Here is a 23,675-nt window from a genome sequence, read left to right on the forward strand (position 1 = left end):
ATAATAAACCCATCTCTTGCTAGTAAGGAAAAAACCATCACAAGCTAAGATGTGATAAGATGGGGGGGGGAGCACAGCATTATTTAGCTCATGATCAGTCCCAGCAGCATGGGTGGGGGGGTCCATACTGTTTACAAAAGAAGTGGTCATAGGATCCCCCCCTCCAGCCCACCCTGTCATCCCCCATGTCCTGTCCACCAACTCCACAAGGTCCCCCACAAGGTCTCAATTAGATGGGACTTCACGGGCGCACTTCCTGTTGAATAAAGCCGCAGCACTCAGAAACAAGGCAGATCATAATGTGCCTGTGTAATTTTTAATTAAGTTCTCCCTTAGTGGCTGCTATTATCTCTGACTAATGGCATACACCGGCCTCTCTCTCATTACCGGAGTGGGTTTTAACTGGGCCACTTGTTTGATACAGTTGGAGTTAATGCTCTATGAATATGTTACCAAGAGTCATCAGGTTTCGCCGGGTGTCTAGTGATCTGAATACTCAATAACTTCCGTAATTACATGCACAATTCATCAGATCCTATCTGATTGCCAGGGAAGGGGAGGGGGGGGTGTGAGAGCGGAGAGGTCTGATTCCTGGAGGACCGAAGTCTTAATCAGAAAACTAACATTATGGCTGGCACTAATTGAAATCTAAATTGAGAGGCTTGGTTCAGAGGGAAAGTGTCGGGCAAGGGAGAGGGGGTGAGCAGGCTGATGGAGAACCTCAGGACCGAGGGGATGCGGCAAGAGTGAAAGCTAAGCCCGGTCGGTGGAGAGCTGGCTAATGGGGAGGCATGGTAAGAAAAGGGGGCAGTGGATGGATTCTTTGTGGGATGAAGGGAAGCATGTTAGGGGCAGATGTTTGCCTCTGCAGCACTTGCCCCACGTGGCACTTAGGTTGGACCACACACGTGCGCTGCGTTTGGAGCAAAGCCCAGTGGTTCAGCAAATGCAAGGGCAGAACGCAAGGCCTCCTCTACACAATCTGTTGGTGAACATGTGCTTGGTTCGTTTTTTTTTCTGGAAGGGCATGTTTCAGGGGAAGCCGGTTGATTCTGCCTCCGTGTTCATTGTTCATTGTGCGCATGAATACGCTGTACATTACACAGGACATAAAGTCCCTCATTCACCTACATAGTCACTAATGCCTTTAGCTATATTTAAACCTTTCTCGTGCGGCTGAGAGCAACTTGGTCTCACTGAATCATGTGTTTTGTTGGAAAAATTTCCACACATCTTAAATGATATACACATGAAAAAATACAGCTTTTTACCATGCGGTACCACCTGCAGTCCCCATCTAGGACTCTGCTTGTGTTTTTATAACTGAAGAGATGCTGTTTTTTTATCCTTGTAACAAAGTTTATCAAATTAAAGATAATCGTATTTTTAGGACTTACAGGGCTGAAAATGACCCGGTAGATACTTCAGAGACTTTAAAAAAATTATCGCTTTAAGAATGTCATGAACTGGCATTTAAAATTTTCGCCTTCATCATACAAGCCATTCACCCCGAAGAAATATCTGGGAGGTTTCATAGGTTTCATTCATGTACTTTCATAGGACAAAGCAAGTCAGTTCCAGTCTGAAAGCACCAGATGTTTTTCAAATTTAATTTTACCCTTCCTCACGTCTTTGCTTCCAGGACGTGCTCTGACCCTGCGCTGGACCAGCCGTTAGTAAAAGTGGAAAAAAATTAGGGACATATACACCCACGTAATCACTTATTGTTCATACAATCAAACCAAGCAGCAGTTGTTGGTGCTGCTGCAGTGCAGTTGTCACCTGGATCAGGTTCTGAAGATGTTTTTTTTTGAACAGTGGGGAAACACTTGGGTCTTTCTTCCATCAGTATCCCTCTTCATGCCCACTGCATGGAGTGGTCCCCTGTTCGGCACAACCAGCACCCCTGCCCCCATCCTCCATACCCCAAACTCAGCCCCCTCTTTCCAGCCAGTGGATTAATATTCAGCTCTCAATAACAGTTAATTAGTAATGCCAAATTCATTAACCCATGGCGCTGCTACACTGGCCTGTGCCATAAATTAGCCTAATGTGAGCAGACATATTCCACTTGCAATAAGGGACATAAAACGTGAGGAGAAACACATATGGCTGTAGATCACGGGTCATAATAACTTTGCAGTAGTTTTAGCGGGAATGGAGTTCATTTCCCACAAATCCAGCGCTAAGATGTTCAGCAGGCATGACTGCTAACGATGGAAAATAATTTATTAAATTTAATTTAATTACGAAAGTCAAAGAGGCTTGGGCAATACTGGAACAACGAGCAGAATTTGCTGAAAAGTTTTAGGGGGACAAAATTGTGCAAGTTTATTAAAAATCTTAGCTCATTGCTATATTTTATTTGTAAGTATAAATACGATAAATACACTAGCTACCAGTTTTCACGTATAGCAGAAATATAGTAACGACAGGTTTCTTTCCAGAGCTGCTACAAGGAAAAGCCCAAAACTGATGAAGACTACACGGACGGCATCTGACCACACTTCCTAACAGGTGATGTTATTATAAATCTCATCTCTGTTTATCTCGACTCCGGTAACGTAGATACCAGCTGAACGATGTGCTTCCCCCTCCTCTGAACTGGGTTATTCTTGCTCTTGCTTTGTCTCGCACCTCCATTTCTGACTGTTTCAAATGGCCAAGCCGCAGGTATTCAGTTCACCGTCTGGCATGACTGTGGGGAACAAATGGAAGCACAAAACAAACTGCTATTGTAAATGGGGACAACGACCTTTGGTGTCCTTGGATTACGTGGTGACCTTTCATCTCTCCCTATCCCCCAGTGGTCTCGCCTAACAACTCGCACCACAGAGCCTATTAGGGCTGGATTCCACTTTGTTGTTTAAAAAGGGTCCAGTCCTTTCAGAACAGCCTCTTTCTCTTTTCCATTTTTTTTTAAGCCAAGGTAGTGAAGGAACACAAGTCCATTGTTCCCTCGCAGATGGAAGTTGGAGTTACTACGGCAACAGCTCTAATCCTTCTTTTTACCACCTTTCCTCATATTATTGGCCGATCAAGTGCTACCTTTTAACTCATGAGCCAGAGAACCGGTACCAGACCCCCCCCACATCTCTACTAATTAGCCATGATTTTTGCCATATAGACAACATGATGAGCTAATCGAAATTTGCTAAATAATGACGTACTGCCTGCAACTATTCCTTCTCCTGAGGCCTAGTCTAAGAATAACAATAATGAGACCATTATCGAGAGGCAGACATTAAAATGCTGCCCCGTCAGGAAACAGAGGGTGTAATTGTTCTGGTGTTGTCCACACAATCAACAACCTATTGTCACACAACTTGAAACATAAAGGAGCAGAGAATGGCTGCCATAATGATTGGTCTGTGCTGCCACATGGGTCCATCTAGAATTGTCTTACAGAGAAAGTCCTTGATAGACTGCTGATTTGATGAAAGGGATGTGGTGGAAGACAACTGTCTGGATCTTAAAAAAATGGCCTTTTCTCTTTTTGTCTGTCTCCGCGCTCCCTCAAATAAATGCTGGGTTGCCACGGCCCAGGAGCCTTTCACATGGTGAAAGGTTTCATCCGCACCAGACAACCCTTTGGGCCTAGTGTCGCCCCAGCGCTGAGGCCATGAGCGGCCCAGGTTAAAACAGCCTGATTCTTACACATTTATGAGCCAGGGGGGTGGTGGGGAGAGATCAGACAACAGTTCTCTAGACGGCTGATGTCTGCCACACAAGAAGTACCCACACTTATAAATCCCAATGTGGTAGAGAGTGGTGACTTTCATGAAACGGAATACAGTACGTTCATAATGAAATAAGAAACACGCTGACAGCAGGACACAGTTTATATAAATAAGCAATTATTTTCAATGACCACAAGGAGGAGGACGATTGCTAAATTATCTATTTAAATTGTAAAACTTATTTATCATCCGAATCCATTAATCCACACCATGGTAAAAGAAACATTCAGTTTAAAACAAACTTGCCGTAGGAATCTTCATGTACATTAATGGAGGACGAGGCAAATTAAAGTGATGTATCTCATAATTTTTTCTAAATTTAGCAGATGAAAAGAAAACAGGTTTTGGCTCACCATGGAGATGCGCCTTTCGATTGCACTCGGTTGCGAAGAGGTGAAAGCTGCTGAGTGTGTGTGTGTGTGTGTGTGTGTGTGTGTGTGTGTGTGTGTGTGTGTGTGTGTGTGTGTGTGGGGGGGGGGGGGCAGTGCGCTAAGTGGGCCCCTTTGCCTAGTCAACCTTCAGTGGGCTTAATTTATCTTCATCTTGTTAGGCTAAATTAATTAACAATCTCAGTGTTACGCACTTTCTCTTTTCATTATATCAAATAATGGCAAGAATGTCAGGAAAGGTCTTCGCCGGTGGGATAAGGGTATGATTGTGTGTGGAAAAATGGACATTTCTCTCTCTCGGTCCTGAGTCTTTCATGACACATGTTTTGCTCTGGCAATTTTTCAGGGCAAAAAAATTAAAATGTGCTCCATCTGTTTTCAATTGCTTTTCCTAACTCCAGACTTTCAACTGACTACATGGAAAGTCTTATTTTCTGTTTGTTTATCATATACAGTATTCATATTGTGCTCTAGCATTTTTGTATGAATCATTTATGCAGGAAATTTGCATAAAATGACATCAGATATTTTTTGACCCTTTAGGGAACATGCTTTTCATTTATTTCTTGTCCGTTTATAGCCGTCAGATTGACATCTAGAGTGTGACGCTCAAAATAATAGTCATCTCTTGCTTGTTGTATGTATAATATGAAACAATGAGTGAAAAAAGCTTCTGCACAAAAACTTCTTGTAAAGTTCACTTCTTAAAAATTAATGCTCATTTGTTAATGCTAACAACACTTTCATAACCCATAGTGTGAGATTTTTCCACACTTTCGAGACCACGATGCCATTTAAACAAATTCCATAAAATTGTCTGAAGGTGTTCAAAACCATTAAAGAGGACTGGAAAACAAAAGGGATTTAAAAATTTACAAATGTGAAGAACTTGCCCTTCAGTTCTCAGAATGTGGACTTGTCTCAAGATTCATCATATTAGTCTGCAGTACATACATACGCATCATTTTGATGGATAAAATTGGCCCCGGCATGTAAAGCTGTGACTCACAACTAAAACAATGACCCCATTTTTTGATGGAAATGATTGTCTCAGGAAATTCTCTCCTTTTTCCACACTGACACTCAGTGATGGACACCAGTGGAGGGGAAAAAAGCAATAGTCTCCTCAAGTCATTCCAGGAATACGCCCATTCCACTGTCTCAGGCTAAGAGCCCCATCGACGGGTGGAGCCAACATGAGAGCATCATACAGAAATAGATGTATTAATTGTTCCAAGAGAGGCAAAGTTGCTGCTTTTTCGTAATTGCTCTAACAGAGCTCCGTCTGACCTGAGCCCACTGTTCCGTACAAGACAACACCATGACAATCTGTATTGCGCCTTTTTTCTGCCCCAGTGACACACAGATCCAGACAGAGGGATTGAAAAAGTCCCCCTCTCTCCGTTATTCTCTCTTTCCATCTCAGTATCCCCTTCCTCCCCGAATACAATAAACAGTGGCAGGGGAAAAGGACGAAATGTGGGGCAAAGCCGCTCTTTAATCTTGGCTGGATTGCCGAGGCCTTCCTCCACAATCCCCTAGGACTGTGCGTGATCCCTCTCTGCTGGCGTTTCCCATTTAATTAAAACCGACATTGACAGAAGGATGTGGATTAGCACCGTAATGATGCATTTACTTAGATTAATCACAGCCTTGTCGCTGAGTAACGACTTCGACAAAGAACAAAAGGAAACTGTTATGGAACAGGCCTCAGACCAGTCAAGGGTCAAAAACACAGTTTTTTACTCCTCCATCTTGCTTCTGTCAGACCGGGTCTTCAGAAGGCCATATTGGGAGAATTACTGATGAGTTTAACAGGTGTTGGATTTCAGTTCTCTCTCTTAATTCATCTAAAACATTTGAGGACCAAAGAGGTTTGCCCTCAACAGGTGCCAGGAGCCAAACCCAACCCTCCACTCTTCAGCATTATGGAGAAGATAGCTGTGGAATAAGGATGACAAAGGGACAGTAATCCAACACATGATGCTCATTTATCTTTTATCTTCCAGCCAGAGTCAGAGTCGTTTATTTGTCATTTGCACAGTTACACTGGGTACACTGGGCACTGAAATGCTTATGACAAGGCTCAGATTCAGACATTAGGTGGCCAAGGTACGACAGTGACACTTGCACTCTGCCGTGACTGTGTCTACCTCAGGTTCACTTCCAGTGGTCGTTCTGGAGTACAAGTCTACATTTGATTTATAATAAGGTGTTTTAAGAGCAATAAATATATACAAATAGAAGGTTTTCATCTTTAATTTTATGCTTGTTTGTGTATTTGGTTTAATCTCCGACTATGTGTCCCCATACCAAAATTAATTATCCTAAATATGGCAGATAAGCAAAGATTATCCATTAATCTGGGAATCATTTAAGAGAAGATCTTTGAAACAGGTCTGATATCTACAGCTTGCCAAGCAAGAACATCTTGCAGATTCTGTCTTTCTAGAGTATCACCTGTAACCCTGGCCCACCCCACTCCAACATCCATAAGATCCCAAGAGTTGGCTTATGGTACACATACTGACATGGTTCGAACGTTACTGCCCACTTAATCTGCAGAACGTTCAGGGGCTGGGGTAAACCGGGCATCAGTAATTTTCAAAAGATATGCAGCTCAGTCACTTCCAGCTTTCCAAATTCAAAATGCTATTGAGGGGACAGCTCTGCGCCCCGCTCTCTCACGTTGCAATAAAAGGAAGCTGTTAGCGAGGTGTGTGGAGTTCCATGTCTTTAGGGCATGGATTCATTCCACCTCCATGTCACTGCCAAGACAACATGTCCAAATATTTCCACAGGTTCCTCCCAAGGGGAACGTGGCTGTCGACAAGGAGGACAGCCACGAAAAGTGAAAAGGGAGTGAAAAGTCCCTTCCTGGACCCATGTGGGAAGAACCAAGCAAGATGCTAAACCATAAAATGAGTCATTTGTATTTGTCATACTTTTTACAGAGTGCGTTGGTTGAAATTTGTTGGATCATTACTGATTGCTGGTACACATAACTGGTTGGTATTTGCCACTACTGGTTGTCTGGTTCATTTGAACCATTCAAGACTATTAGACGTAGTGAGAAAATCTGAAAGTCGAAATAGGTATGGCTCCTGAAGACGCCTTTCATTGGCCTAAATCCCAGCTATGTCTGCTGTGTTACTTCGCCCTTTACATGATTAGGTTCAGACAGGTTCAAGAGGAACCTGCACAGGCCTAATCAAATAGATGACCCCCATTATACTTAAGCAATCAATTCACTGGGAGAAAGACCATGGCAGTATGAAAGAGGATCTATTAGGTTCAGCAAGGTTTGGCTGACAGCAGCTTTAAAAAGCAGATGCTGCTACTTTTAATGAGACACTGCTAATTAGGAATCAACACTCAAGCACTGGCAAGGTAACTCACAAGCAAGCTTTGGTTATACATACTGGTATTTATACCCTTCCAGTAATGGTGGCATGGGTCGCTAATCTGGATAATCGGCAAAAAGGATGTGTGTGTGTGTGTGGGGGGGGGGGGTTCGTACTGTCCTGCGTTTGTCTTGAAATGCAAGCAGAAGCATGTGATGGAAACACACAAGACTTAGAGAAATTCTCCTCATGGTCACCAGCTCCACTCCCTAGTACCTGTACCCAAGAACATTTATAGTTATTCACTTTATAACACTTTTCCTCATTTTTTACAATGTTAAGCTACCTTCAGCCATTTATTCAACAGGGTAATTTCTAGCAGAACAATTAAGGGTTACTAATTTGATCAAGATGGCTACAACAGAAGGTGGAATTTAAACCAGGGTCCTTTTAGGTCAAGGTTGCAGCTATAACCACTCTGCTGCTGTCTGACCACAAATTGTCATGAATGATTTGAACGACAGTCCTGCTTTACCCACTAACCAGCCAGATCATGAAATGCATCGTAGGAGACTGTTGCCTATGAGGTGGTGTGGAGCCGCTTTCAGTCTTCTTAATGGACCCCCATTCTCACACTCAGACACACAGCAGTGCCAGACTCTCTTCTACATCCCTATTGCTCAGACATCAAGGTTCAGGACTGCAGAAGTACGAGGAGTCCAATGAGTCTGATGCTCGAGACAACGCCAGATGGAAGTGACCTCTGCCATGTTCCTTTCTGTGACACCATGTAGGGTTCTGCTGCGGGCGAAATACCCAAAGATGCATGGCAACGCAGCATATACAGAAACACGCAGAACGGCAAGCGACTGAGGCTCATCTATCTGTTTTTTTAACACATTAGGTCTTTTTCTGTAAGAGCCCCACCCCTCTCCCCATCTCCTATATCATTAGCTGTAAGCCCTCTTCAAAAGAGCATCCATTTGCATACAGCACTGCCAGGCCCCAGCCCTGATGACATGTTTGCATTACACAGATGGTTTCTGGACCCAGTCCCTGAGGGTGGCGATGCTACGCGACCGGCCCGCGGTGGTCCAGCTGCAGCCCATGTGTGGCCGGCCCGCCATGGCTTCTGGGAGCCCGACCGCACAGGGGGCCTGCCGTTAGCCCCGCGCTGCCAAGGATGAGGGTGTGTGACCTTGAGGAAGGGAGGGGTGACCATGGTGCCAGCACTCACCCAGAGCCACTTGGGAACACACGTTTAGAAATTGTCCTGGGTAGGATCCCATTATCCCCTGTTGTCTGGCTTTTTCCTCCCTTCTGTTTTCTTTCAGTTATGACTAAAAAACCTGCCTTGGCTCGCAGCCACCTGCTCCGTTTCGCTTTCTTTTCCGTGTTCAGAGGACTCAAACAACAAATGAGAATCGCCTTCTTAAAAAAATCGCTAATCCATACATTCCCGATTAACTCTTGCAGGATTTTAAATTACTACAAAGAAAGCGTTCGCAATGAGGATGTCCTGGTTGCCTTTCTTCATAAGTACTTGAATGGAAATACTAAATGTACACACAGCAAGTGGTATCAGAAGACCATATTGCGATACACATACAGTGATACCATTTGGTTTCAGAGTGACTCTCACAGATGGCTCTCTGTGCTCATACCAGTCGACTCACACGAATAATGTAGAAGTCAAATCGAAAACTTGCCATATTTGACTGCCATATTTACGCACTGCAAGCACAGCAAGATTTTTCCATGCTTGACACACATAATGCACTGTCAATAGCATCAATGCTGGAAAATAAAAAAATCACACACACAATACAAAAAAGAGAGTGATTCACCTTTGAACTCCTTCAAAGTACTGGTACCATGTAGACAAAGCCACGGTGGAGGCCGAGGTGGACCAAAGGATGTGACACCATCCAGGCCACACAGCACTTAGCAGGAAAGCATCCTCATTCCCCACACTTCCACACCACCCCCAAAGGGCCCAGCCGAGACTTTTGACACTGCCAGGTGTCTGGGAAGGGGGAGGAGAGGGTTCAGGCTGCAGGCGGGTGGCACCAGCAACATGAGCACCACTGGAGTGACAACGTGAGAAAAATAAGAGCAAGGCGACATGGACTCAGTCAACCATGTCTCCTTACCATTCAGAGGGAGCATCTGAAAAAAGAACCTCTACCTCCTCTCTCTGTTTGTAAGGGCAACCGGAAGACAAAACACGCAACAAAAATGCAAACACCCTACGGAACAGAAATAAACACGTGCAACCTCGAACCCGAGAAAACAAATCTGTCAGCAACAGCTGTTGGGGAGAAATGGTGGTTTTGGCCACTGTGGCCCGCTATGTCTGCAGTTTAGTATGTACACAGTACACTGTATACCCAAAGCCACGGTCACGACCCAGATGAGGGTTACAGGATGGTCTCCAAACAAAAAAATATATGAGTGTTACAAGGGTTTATTTCACTGCCACAATATAAAGCATTAGTGAAATACTACTTACTGTAAAGTAGGTATGGATAATGAAGCATCCACATATGCTTTGTATCATTATGTTTAAGTCCGTTCACATCCAATACGTGCTCCTCAAGCAGACCAGCTTTTATTGAATTAAAAACTCACACAGATGTTCACAACTGCTGTAATGCACACATTTTATTTTCTATGAGATGTACGTCGCTTTGGAGAAAAGCATCTGCTAAATGAAAAAATAAAAGTGTAAGTCTTTATGTCTTGTTAAATCGATAAAATACATGAATGTGCACAAGGCATCGAAGCTATTGGTCATTAACACAGCATGTACCAGCATTTAGGGTCACCAGGTCAGGCCAACATTGTGTTCAAGGTGGCCACCAAAAATGTGTGGGAACCACTGCTGTAAGTGTGCCAGGAAATTTTTAAAAATTACACCGGACTTGTCCTTTCCCTGGAGCATCGCAGGAGCTCGTCATCATACGTGGAATCACTGGCACGCCCGTGAGCCGATTAGACCACCGATGTCTCAGTGGTGACAGTAATTAAACGTGAGCAATGACCATCTCCTTTCGTTAAGTGGAAGATGACATGGGGACCACTGGTGAAGAGAAGGCGCAAGCCCCCCAAGTAGGGTCGAATCATCAGAGAGGGGTGGGATTACTCCCAAGCAGATCGTCTCTCCCACACTGCATTACCTCATGCTCAGAAAGCTACCATAAGCTCGTTGGAGTAATGGAGACAACGGAAGGTCTCAAAAGAAGGTACGTGCGGTTTGGAGGCCGCATCAAGGAAAAAATGACTATGCCACGTTGTGTTTGTTCTTTTCCATGGAGCTAAAAAAAGGGGCCAAAAAGCTTATTTTTAGCTCAGGCCAAATTTCAAGGTCCACGGCACTGTAAGGAAAGGTGGGGGGGGCGAGCCACCAAGCACTCTGGCCCTTTGCAGAACTGGGGCCAGCCAGACTCCCGTCTCGACCCGCTCAACTCGCTCACCATCTGCGAGAAACGTGCTCCAGGAAAGTGGAACCACATGAAGGCAGCTAGTGCTGTTAACATGGCTTCTGGAGGTCCCAGCTGAGTGGTGAAGACCCCCAGCCAGGCCAGGATATGGCTGCTGACCCTGTCCTTGCATTCACAGGCCCTCTGGAGAGCCAGGAAGTCCCCTTCATGAAGGGCACACCAAGCAGGAGCTGGTATTAAGATCCTGTTGAACCCTCCCTTGGCCAACACGAAGATACTGGCTTAGAGCAACTGACTGAATCTCCCTCTGAACACACAGTGCTCTGAGTTCCCAGTGTAATTGCCCCGTCCTTAAGAAAATATGTCATATAGAGACAACCGCTGCGTCTTAATTTCAGTCAATTAATTAATCAATGATCCCAGGAGGCGGAGATTTATGGAGGGGATCTGACAGGAGGGAGGAGAAGACAGGGTCTTTATAAATGAGAGCAGAACTCACTTAAACGTGTTAAAGCATCAAGCGTTCTTACATTTTATAAGAAAAAAGCGAGAATGCCGCACACGGTATTTCTGAGTCACAGCTATTGGCAAGAGGAACAGCATCGCATAACAACAAAAGATTAACGCACACAAAAAGAATCAATTGTAAAAAAGAATTTAGTCTATTAAAATCTGTGTATTTTCCCGCCACAGGGGCCTTGGGAAGGGACAGCAGGAGACAGGCCTTGCTGTGGCCACGCTTATAGTCGGGTTCCCAGCAGATCAACTATTCTCACACACAGTGTGAGTTCAAATTGGAATTTCTTGAAAACTTTGTCTCCTCTTAACGATCAGGTTTTCTCTTACATATGCAATGACTGAATCCATCACAGAGCACATGGAAATATGAGTATGGTTAATGGAATAAAGCTTTTACATGAATCTGCAGGAGTTTCATTACATTAAAATATATTTATTATATTTTTGCATGAGTCCAGTCAACGTGTGCAGATATGACCAGAAGGCCAGCTGGAGGCATTGGGGGAGCAAAGCCCATTGGTTTATTGCATTCAAGGGGCATTTAACTTGATGTTTCCCAGTCGACGAGCTGAGGAGCACCCCATTCCCTTTCCCCAAGGAGGAAACGTCTCCATCATCAGCGAGGCATAGAATCACCTCCACCGTGACTGTCCCCGTCACATCTCCAGGATGTGAAAAAAAAAGCTGTGTTTAAAGCCGGCTGATGACAGTCTAATTAAATTAGCATTTCAGACCTCTCAGCTGAACGTGCAGAGGTGTGGAAGGGCTGCACGACAGGAGGCAGGAGGGTAGGGAGGGAGGGACCAATTCCACCAGGTCCGCTTTTAATCGAAATGCGCGCCGTGTCAGACACGCTCCTTCCACATGCCTGTTTCCTTGGGGCCAGGGAAGACTGGTCCAGCAGGCTGGCGACGAGACAGGTCCTGGTCTAGTTCTTGGCCTACAACAAATTACACCGACCCCAGGCCCCTCTCAATGTAAACTTTGCCCCTATCCCCACTACGCCACCACCTTTTCCTAACATCGCCAGAACAGCCCCCCCCCTACAATTCGCCCCTCCAACTCCAACGAAGCTGCCAGATCAGTAGTGAATTAATTTGTGTAAAGCTCTCCAACATTAGAAAGGTGTGTTGAAAGGTGTCTGCTCACATTTCAAATTAAACGCACTGCTGGTCAGCATTAGCACCTCGGTACCCCCCGCCCCCAGCCCCCCCAGCCCCCCCAGACACCCTCCTGCCTCCGACACTTGGGGGGCTGAGGAGGGTGCGCCTTCACCATTCACACTGGAATAATTAGAACATGTCAGGAAGAATTAATTTCCTCATTTTTCAAAAGGATACACAGAAATTACCATGTTATTATATGACAGGGTCCCAGAGAGGATTGTATTAAATTTAATTTCTAGCGCAGCCCACACAACAAATTAAAGCCATAAATAAGATGGAAGGAAGCGGGGCGCGGAGCATATGTTTATGGCAATGAGTGAAGCCAGGGGACCAGAAACAACTATCTTCATTTCATTTTATTTAAATCAGCCCGACAACGTGTGTCTGAATGACAGCGGCTGCTAATGGGCCCGAGATTAGAGGCTCCTTGATATTAGCCAGGAGACGCAGCCACTTAATAGGTGCAAAACAGAGCAACTTGGGCTACAGCGACCAGCAGAGTTGGGTTCCTCTCAGATCGCGGCATTGCCAAAGAGAAAGTTACAAAGAAAAAAAAAGACTGAAAAAAAGAATTCACGACACCAGAAAAAAATGACACCAAAAGCTAAGTTACAGCGATTAAGTCCCATAAGTTAATTCAGACAGCAACTGTCAAGTTCAGAGCAAAATCTCTGGTAAATATCTTTAATTGGACTTTGAGTCGACCGAGTTCCTCTGACACCAGTGGCACAAATCCGTGTTGTTGCTGCATAACGAGGAAAAAAAGAAGAAAAAAAGACTTGAGTCAATATTCATTCTAAGTTTTAAAGGGTTTAAATGGTAATTTCCATAAAACCATTCGTAGCTGCTTCCTCAAGAACCACAGTGGCCAGATGTACAGTGTTACTTCGTATTAGCAAAATAATACAGTAAAAGAGTAATAAGAGAATATTGGAAGAACCATTTTCGATCTTAAACACCGTTGGCCCATCACTTTCCCAAAAGGAAAAGTGCGCCGGAAAATTATGAGGAAACAAAAAAATATGAATCACCGTCAAGTTAAATCTTCTTCTCACAAATCCAATTGTCCAGTCTAGTTAGAAAATACAGGTACTGTAAATAACTCCTGACAGGCTCTATGAATGAGCTATGTTTGGATATTGGGTCAAACAGGTGCCCAGACTAGGACACAAGGCACACATTCTTTTTCTAAATTTAACTAATTAGCATTCTTTAAAAAAGCCTTCTTCATACAACTCGCTGCAGTTACTCAACACATGCGTTCACAATTGACTTTCTCTTTCTGGGGAGATAAAGTGTTCACAAAAACACTATTATTTTCCCTGCATAAAACGACTCATCACTATGTGCCGGAATTATAACGATCTTACTACGAATCTGTAGTTATTACTTTAAACGGTGAGCAAAAAAATGAGTTTTATGATTTGGGGCAGCAGGTAACAGACTTAATAGAGCAGTCACCATGCAGTTTAAAGAGTTGGGTTTAAATATGAGCTCCCACTGTACTACTGTTGATCGAGACGCTTATCCTGAATCAAAACAGTAAAAACTACCCTGCTGTATAAATGGGTAAATCAGTCTACAAAGTAACACAGTGTACAAACCTAAAACTGTAAGTTACCTTGAACAAAGGTGTCAGATAAATCAATTAAAGTAATATTGAAGGGACTTTATGCAGAAAACATGTTAGTCAGTGACTAATTTTAAACTATCGTGGTCAAGGACCAGTTAGACTGCCCCCTTGTCCAAGGTCACTACCTTTCATCCCTCACCGGTGAGAAATCAAATCAATTTCAAATCAAGTAAAACCGTTATTAGCAACTGGAAACCGGCATATTATTAGGAACATAGTGGCAAAGCATTTCTGTCTATACCCTGATCAACCAGTTACACTGAGAGAAATAAAGAAACCACAGCAACATTAATGACACAGGTTGTGCCTTCGTTTAAACTAATGGCATGAGCATCGAAGCTTAACACAATATTTCCCACTCTTATTTTTCAAGTTGTTAAATTCAAATTTGTCTCTAAATTACATCTGACGCTACAGTGATAAGCTAATCTCTTTCACAAAAAACACGCACTGATATTTCGAAGAAGTGCATGATGAAGTGGGAAGAGCAGCAGCAGGAGCACTAGCTCTGCTATGGTAGGCTGACTTTGTGTGAATGGTGATTTGAAATGTCTGTTTTCACTATGAGTGCTCCTGCTCTTTTTGACTACTTGTTAAGAGGATTTCTGTGACTATCACTCCAAATCTGACTGTAATCTCAGATTGAATATTTTTTGTTCAGCATTTACATGGTGAAGAGGACAACGTGAATGAAAAGGGTTATTTGAGACTTGGCACCGATGACAAGGCAGTATTTCCAATTACTTAACTGTGTGCAGCTGACATAGGTTCAATGTTGAGACGGTAGACAGTGTTAGCATCCAAACATCTGCACTGATTCCCACAGTACCGTGATGCTGGGCTGTCCCCATCTTTGTCTAGCCAAATTGGTTCCCAGCAGCACCACAAGCCTCTGCCCTCCCACCAGTCTGAGGAGCACTTCTGAAGACCAAACACAGCAGGGACGTCCGGTACGGCCAATGCTAGAGAGTAATGTGCTTCAACACCCCCCACAAAATCTATTTCCACCGCTTTTTGAGGGATGTGTGCCCAGTCCAAGGGGGGACACGACTGTAGGATGGCAGACAAAGGCAATCCATGAATACAGAAGGAGACCCTAGACCCCCACCACAATGGTACCGGGAACCCAGCATTGGCCAGATGTTCCAACTCCTACACTGTTGGAGAAACACGCTGATTCCATTACAAACGGTGTCTGGAAACAATTAAAAAGCTCTTTAAAGAATCTTCTTTATTTCCAAAGTACACAAAATGAAACGGAAAAGATTGTCTAAAATACATTTTGTATACGGTGCTTCAATAATGCTTCATGTAGTGCTCTTCCAAACACAGGCTGCTGCTGCCGGTGCCATGGTTTCAGGCTCCCATCACCAGCCGTTTCCCCTCTCTCTCGCTGGGGACCAGCTACTCCATGAAGACATTCCACCCACACTTTCATCACCACCACACACACACACCCCTCCAGGTCCTGATTACACTCGTTAGCTTATTTCAATCAGACGCAGGGCACAAAGAAAAGAGTTTTTAAACTCTGGCAATGGCTGCCATTAGAGGCAAGCACTCCCCCGGGTACCGCAAACTTTAAATAATTTGTGAATCAATTAGCCGACGACTCTCAACGTGACTGGGATTTCACACTCCTGGACCTGGTGCATTATCAGCTGGTGAGGATTCATGGCTTTTTAGGAGGAAAGTTCATAGCTGAACTCATTAATTTGTTTTACAGGACTTTTAGTTATGCTTTGCTCTCCACAGCTGGGGCAGCTGGAAGATTAATGAGATGTAGCTCCACCGTGTTCCCTGCCAAACATGGCTCATAGGTGAAATCGCGTTGTATAGGTTCCCCCCCCTTCCATCCAATAACGTTTGTCCCTTGAAAGGAATAAGGACAGCCAAGTTTATATTAGGTTTTATTCTGCAGAAAATTAAATAAAAGACATCAAACCATCAAAAAGATCATATATCTAATAATCCTTGCAGAAGGGGCACAGCCTTAGCCTTGACAGTTTGTTTCCAGGACATAAAGTCTTCAAGAGCTGACCCCATGACAGGGTAAACAAAGCAAGATCAGAGACTAATACCTGATTTGACATCAGAACCGTTCCTTTGACTAGCAGCTCTGACTCAACTTTGACTCGACCGTTTCAGCAGAACCGGGCTAAAATGTGTGGTAAAAGTAGTTGGATGCAACAAAAGGCTATGTTAGCTATGGCATAGCTCCAACAGCTGACTCTACGAAAAGCTCAGTCGTCACCTTGAAGTGACAATCTACGAAAGCTGGAAGGAGTGAACATGGAAGAAATGCGGCCAGTACCCCATCGCATGTGAGTTTCACAATCCAAACACGGTCTAAAGAGAGAAAAAGAGAGGTGCCAAGGAAGCATAAGCTGAAGTCATCATCACAAGTCTTAACACATCATCATAAGTTGCGAGTGTGGTGCATTGCCATGACATTTTTTTTCTGGGATTTTGTATCCGTCCTCTGCGTCTCCTTTCCAAGAAACATAATTTGTTGCGGTTGAATCTTTAACGAAACAATAATGAAATCTCAAGTTCCCTGGATCCTGATAAAATTACTGAATTTCAGAGGTTGATGAAATTAAAGTCCCACTTTGTGTGGTGTTCTCCTGTCCAAACTCTGCACCGCATAAGAGTCACTGGGAACGTACAGAAAAGTGTACATAATGAAGAGCGTACAAGATCATGCCCGAGAGTTATCCTCCGTCCTCACTGCATCTGTCTGAGTCCTTAAAGGACCCACTAAAAGGTCCTTTCCAGAAGGGACACATGCTTTCGGTGTGCCGAACTTCTCCCCAGAAGAGGGATGTTCACGGTATTCATCACCTCTCAGACCATGCAATCCCAACATATTCAGGAGCTTCCGAAAGAGTTCCCACAAGGGTGATTAGCCCCACATGACGTGATTATACACACGCGTTACAAGTTGTGCGTTACCAAAATTACTTGTCACCTAGTTTCGTGATTAATTAAATATGCAGATTAAACTTGTAAAAAAAATCTTGATTAATCAGCGGGAATTGCCTTGCTGATGTAAGTGGAAGAGGAAAAAAATCAAATGTTCCTTGGAACTTTCTAGAAACAAGTTTTAGTCTGGATGATACAAAGGTGCACAATGAGTCCTGGCAACTGTGCATCCTGCCAGGAACCTTTTTTTTTCTCCCTCAGACACATGCTTGGACAGCTTTCAGATGCCACCTCAATCTTAGGAACATTACCATCTCAGTTCCTAATCCGGTACAATCCTACTGTGATACCAAAAAATGCTAACCATAAAGTCTGCTGCCAAACCAAAGACGGCAAAGAGGAAATAGCAGCATGCCAGGTGTGGCTCTCTAACAGGTGCTCACCATAATTAGCAGCATTATGATCAGTGTAATGAGGCGGAGTTTGATAGTGTAACTAGAGTAGGTGCACAACATGCATGTTCCTTAGCCTATCGTAGTTCTTCGCTCCCCAACCACTTTTCCCACGTTTCACTTATTTACTTAGTCTGTTTTTAAGTTATTTATTGCTGTGTTATTGAGCTATTTTCTGGGACTAGTTATATGTGTCCTGCTGTAGCATCACGGAACTTCCTTCAGGATCAATAAAATTTCTATCTAAACCAAATGAAGACACGCCACGTAAGGAGTGAGAGGTTCAGAAATGTGGCAGCTACACGATGTGCTGAGTCACAAAACCACCAAAAACTCTCTTTTGACAGACATAGAGGAATCATTTTTCTCAAACAAGAATACAATAAGATTCACTAAGACAACCATCTCTTATGTGTTCACAGTTCAGAGCGCCATTTCTGAAGCAAGCCTTACTGAAATATTTGTCTTTTCAGTCTGCAAAAACAAACTATGGTTTTCAAAAGACATTGGAAACTGGCCAGCAACTGGAGTAAGTGATTAAAAACTGCTTTTATTGCATAAGCAACTGGTGGCAAAAACATTATTTATTACTGGTATTGTTTTCTGGTGAAGCACAAGAGTTATCTGCACGCAAAATGAAGAACATTTAATAAAGAATAAGGCATGTGTCATAATGGAAACACTGGACACAGTATGATGGCGTCAAGAAATTTAAAAAAAAAAAAAAAGCATAAAACCAGAATGTCTTTCCCCACCAGGCCAGCCAACACCACCATTACCCCGAGTGGCCGACCAGTTCGACATAGCTTCTGAACGTGGCCAAGGTGGGCTCACAGAGGTCGCACCCTCAATGATCGTTCGGCCTCTTCTGTCAGACGCGTGCCATGAAGCCAACCTTGAAACCTCCCTGAATTTGGCCGTGTTCAGGGTTCCGTAGCTGTCCAACTTAGCAGCACGAAACTGCCAGAGGCGAGGTGGGGTGGGGTGGGTTGGGGGGGTGCGGTGCGGTGAGAGACAGGTGTCTGTTTATCTAGTCTGGAGGCGGTGTTTGACGTTGAATCATGAGGATAAACCGCTGGCAGGACGACAAGGCAGTGAACTTTGAGGTAGGATATGCCTCCGCCGCCACGGGCTTTCATTACGCCAGTCCGACATGATTTTTTCCCCCCCATCCAGATTAATATAATTCCGTGCCGTTTCTGATGAAACCTCCCCTCACTGACATTTAAAGCAAGATTAATATAAAGTAAACTTTATTGGCTTTATTTGCCCAGTGTTACCTAAAACAACATTTTTCTAGATATGATCTTTATTAGTGGCAGAGAAAACTCCATTAAAGACAGTGTAGCCAGAGAGCAGAGGCTTCCCAAAGCACTGCCTGTGTCTCTTTAAAAGGCTCCTTTCTCCATTTCCTTACTGAATGCCCTTATTGAGTCGGCAGGCAGCCATAAACAGTCTATAACACGGGCCTACATTAGCATGAAGAATAGAATCAAAGGGGCTCTTCTATACGTGAAGATGGGGGCATTCACGGGGACTTATAAAGGCAGGTGTGTTCAGCGGCCAAAGAATCAACAAAGCCGAGGTCCGCCCAGGGCCCTAGCGGGCCCAAATATCCTCAGCGTGTAAATCCAGTGAAAGCAAGCGTGTAACTGTCACAAAGCCGCCTCAACGGGCACAGGCTGCTACCCCCGACCTAACAGTCCGGGAGAAAATAACATAGCTGCAATAAAATGTCAACCTCTGAAATCACATTGCATTTTCTTTATTTTACATCTGCAGAGTAAAAGTTGCGAAACTCACACTTTTCGGGGACAACGTATTTTGTTTTTGGGCATTTGTAAGGGCTTTATGATTGCCGCGAGATTTTTGGCAAACGTTTCAAGGAACGGCGTGGCGGCAACGCGCCGAAGAGAATGACAGAGAGCAGTGTGTCAGACAGTGCTTTGCTCCGTCCCTGAAAACGCGACACTTTTTCAGCCGTGAGTCAAGTGTGTTGCATAAAGACAGAACAGGGTACTTACAGAAACAGAGAGATTTCAGCCCCGGCACCCAGTGATCACTGCTTCGGCAATGTTGAACTCATGAAAATGACCTGTAGAGAAGCAGACAGAACAAATCAGCAACTTTCATTCGTACATAAATCAGGTCAAGAAGTCAGCCATGCAGCCCAGAGTTTAGTAACCATTATTTGGAGGCTTTTTTTCCCCCAAAGCAACTCACAATGTTGGATTTGTACACTAAGTTACTTACAATGATTTACCCATTTATATAGATGGGTCATTTGGACAGTATTAATTCAGGGCAAGTACCTTGATCAAGGCTACAACAGCAGGAGGTGAGGATTTGAACCCAGGACCTTTGACTGGAAGGTAATGGTGCTCACCACTACACTGCCTGCTACCGCATTTTTTTTATTTAGTCAGACAATGTATAAAAAAGGTCAGCAGAGAGAAGGATTTAATGTTTTCCTCCATGTTTTAAGTGATCAGTTGCTCTAAAAGAGCTGCCACATTTGAACCATTGATCAGACCAGGGTCAGTCTGTGGAATTCCATCTTCCCGTTTCAGCGCAGGGGCCTCCAAGACATGGCATTCCGTAAATCCTGACAGTGACCAGAAGGTACTGCTTTTCCTCAGCCAGGAGCAGAAAAGGAGAATGTCAGAAAAGGCCGCGGCTGGCACTCATTCAGGCACATAGCAGATGAAGTAAAACAGCGATTTTTTTTTACCGCACACAATTCTTAGACAATGTTTGGAATCGATGTCTCTCAAACCTCATTAATCTGTCCTTTGACCGTTTGATTCCACTGATGAATGTCTTCCACATGAAGCAGTTGTTTCATGTAATCTCTCTTTGAGACTGCACCACCGCTAATGATTTATTCAGTGATTCGCGCCGGTAGGCACAGCGACAGAAGTCCACCGACCTGGAGGTTTGCTGGGGGGAAATTCTGACAAACTGACGCTTTCTGTGCCTCTTTTTTTTTTCTAAATAATCGGCAGCGGCGACAACCTCGCAGTTAATCAAGCCTTCGTTTACATAAATATCAAGTGAGACCAGAAGAAAAAGAGGTCAGGCCTAAATGCACAGCGAGAATATCCACATAAAGCCTCACTGATGTTCATTTCCTGCATTATTATATATTTTAACAACAAGCTGGGATCTCATTAAGAGCTGATTTATTCCATTAGCCCGCTTCAGCGCCACCAATTAAACAAGGACAGAGGTTTTTAAGGTCATAGCTAATTGATCCGTGTGCAATTCGCACTACCTGGCTCCCCAGAGCCTGTGGGACCATCAGCCCCCGCGACAGGAAGAGGATAAACACATCAAACAAATACAGTGGCCAGTATCAAAGTTCAAATGACGTGTAAGCATGGGATAGAGGTTAATATAATGAGCCAGGGGGTGGGGGGTGGTCACACATAGAAATGAGTGTGCCAGCCTCCCAGGGCTTGAAGGGGTCGGTTCTATGACAACGATGCCAGCTGTGTATCAGTACCCACACATGCTGATCTTTATTATTATTGCTATTACTTTTTTCCTCGGATTCCCTCACACTGCCGTCACAAGGAGCCTACTGCATCTCACCCCTTTCACATCTGCTTTTATATGCGACAAATTCAGGTTAAGTACTTTTCTCAAGGATACTAGAGCTCGGCCCCTACTGGGACTGGAACCCCGAACCATCAGGGTATACGCTCACACTGAAACACATACTTCCCACACAAGTGGTGGAATGTGCTCTCATTTGCACGGTGCATACTCAGACACAGACACGCACACGAGAAACACAGCATCTCACCAACTCTTGTCGTGCCTTAATAAACAAAAGCAGTTTTAATTGCAGGGGGTAGAAATAACAAGGCTCTGAGCCTTTGATTTGCTGCTAATTGAGAACAATAAAGGAAACAAGAAGCATCAAAAAAATCTTGAGTCATAGTTTATTTAAACAATTTGTCTAGAAAAAACAATGAACATGAACAATAACAAGAGCAACCAAGTTAATAATAAAACAAATGGAATAATCCTGCAATTGAGCTTTATAGGATAAGAAAAAACCTACAGCGCCGGAATGCTGGCGAGGGGTAGCTGGTCTCCTGTCGGGGATTAGGCAAACGCACGCTGCAGAAACCACAATGGCAGAACCCCCCCAGACGCGCCCCTTCCCCTCCTCTAATTAGGCAATCATAGCTTCATTAAAGAGAATTCCAAATAATTCCAAGCTCATTTTATTAGTTTCCCAACAGTTTTATTGCCAAATCATTGTACCCACAATTACCGCGGCAGATTTTTCACGATGGCAGTTTTTTTCTTTCCGTAACTCGGTTGGCACAAAGGAGGGGGGCAGTGGCGAGAAGTGTGTTCCCCACCGCGATGCCTTTGGGGGACTGAACGAACACACACACAAAATATCTGGAAGAAACCCCACGGGCATCCAAACCCATAGGGGGCAACATACTGATTGCCGTTGATTATTCTTCAAATTAAAATGCCTCATAATTTAGATGTGGAGAAAAATGTGAAATAAACCAATGTAGTTTCCTCTTCTCTGAAATTCTGGTACCAGTGACTGCGCAAACAAAACAAAAACTAACTCATAGAAGATGTCTCAAAGAAGATACTGATCCATTTTATTCAGATCCAAATGATCGCACTGTACTTTGACTCCTCCCGCTGCACCACACCTCCACAAGTGCCATATTTCCATCCCCTCCAAAAAAGGCAGGAACATCACTGACCGAAAAACAGCGGAACGTGAGATGTGAAATGTGAAATGAGAAACTGAACATAAAATTTAGCATCGCAATCGCCCGCCCTTCTGTTTTTGTAACCTCTGTTAACATGGGATGTTCCCATATGTTACGTATTGTCGAAATGCCTCCTGGAATGATCATTTGCGAGTTGGTCCTGTTCCACGCAAGCAAAGGCTGCTCTACAACCATTGCCCCAGGACGAGCATCTGACGTTCCCTCCCAAATCAAATGAACCTTCAAATTCCAAGCATGTGTTCATCCACAGCAGAGGGGGTACGGCTTGATCTAATTACTCTGGTGCATAATGGAGCGCTGTGTCTGTGCCTATCATATGACAGCGGCTTCTGATCAATAGGCAACCTTCAGCATCAGCGTACAGCACAACACACCCCCTGATCGAGACGAGGCAGCGGGAGGACTACGTAGGCGGCCTTTTCAGTGGTCAGTGCGGAGGAACACAAAGGCAGAAGAACACAGTCCATGCAGCAGCCCAGGAAACGGAGGTTAGTTCACACCGGGGTTAGAATGCACAGAACACACGGCGCAAAGGAGGACAACGATCGACTTGATTTTTTTTCAATTTTTTTAACAAATACAAGCAAATCTCTCTGCAGTTGTTGCAGCTCAGCCGGTCCAGTCCAGTTCCTTCACGTGCCACTGTGTAAAACTGAACAGCCTCAAATTCCCCTCGGGCCGTATCTGCTAAATTAATATCCCCAACGCGCCATTCCTACTTTGGGCCATAGCGGACGCGACATGTAAAAAGAAGGGATTTCGCAGAAGTGGTTATTTCGACAATGGAGCCAATCTCTCCCATCAGCACCCGGTTGTTCCCCTACCCGAAGGAGGGTGGCTTATCGCCGTGGCGACAGCCGTGCAGCTGGGGTGGGGGCAAAGCATGTCAGCACCCAGGAGTGCAGCTGCTCTCCACAGAAGCCATCGTCAGCCCCAAGGTTGACAAAGCCAAGCGGAGTGGTGACTAACTGAGAGTGCAGCGGAAGGAAAGATGCAGTACAAGCCAGAGAGACCTCATCATTTACTTATTAAGCCACACACTTCTCCAAGGTGACTTACTACATTTTGCAACTGACAATGATTTCCCTAATTATACAGCTGGGTAATTTTTACTGGAGTAATACTTTACTCCAGGGAGCTGCAGCAGGATGTGGGACTTGAACGTGGAATGCTTGAGTGCAACGTGGTGACTCTAACCACTAGACCACTTATTGGCCATGACCGAGCGCTTTAGATGATGGCACAGCAAAACTAATCAAAACTCATTTTTATTTGGGTGGACTTAGAGT

At 44.3% G+C, this 23,675-nt stretch overlaps 1 protein-coding gene across 6 annotated transcripts in view; it reads right to left on the reverse strand.

The window, feature by feature from the left end:
• LOC108940348 (transcription factor SOX-6-like) overlaps positions 1 to 23,675 on the reverse strand; it is a 163,451-nt gene that overhangs the window by 118,416 nt on the left and 21,360 nt on the right. For all 6 annotated transcript variants that reach the window (XM_018762459.2, XM_018762503.2, XM_018762486.2 and 3 more), the window contains exon 2: positions 19,636 to 19,706. The gene's annotated coding sequence lies outside the window, so the exon portion shown is untranslated. The remainder of the gene's footprint in view (positions 1 to 19,635; positions 19,707 to 23,675) is intronic.

Source organism: Scleropages formosus, chromosome 2 (assembly GCF_900964775.1).
Source record: "Scleropages formosus chromosome 2, fSclFor1.1, whole genome shotgun sequence".
NCBI classification, from domain to species: domain Eukaryota; kingdom Metazoa; phylum Chordata; class Actinopteri; order Osteoglossiformes; family Osteoglossidae; genus Scleropages; species Scleropages formosus.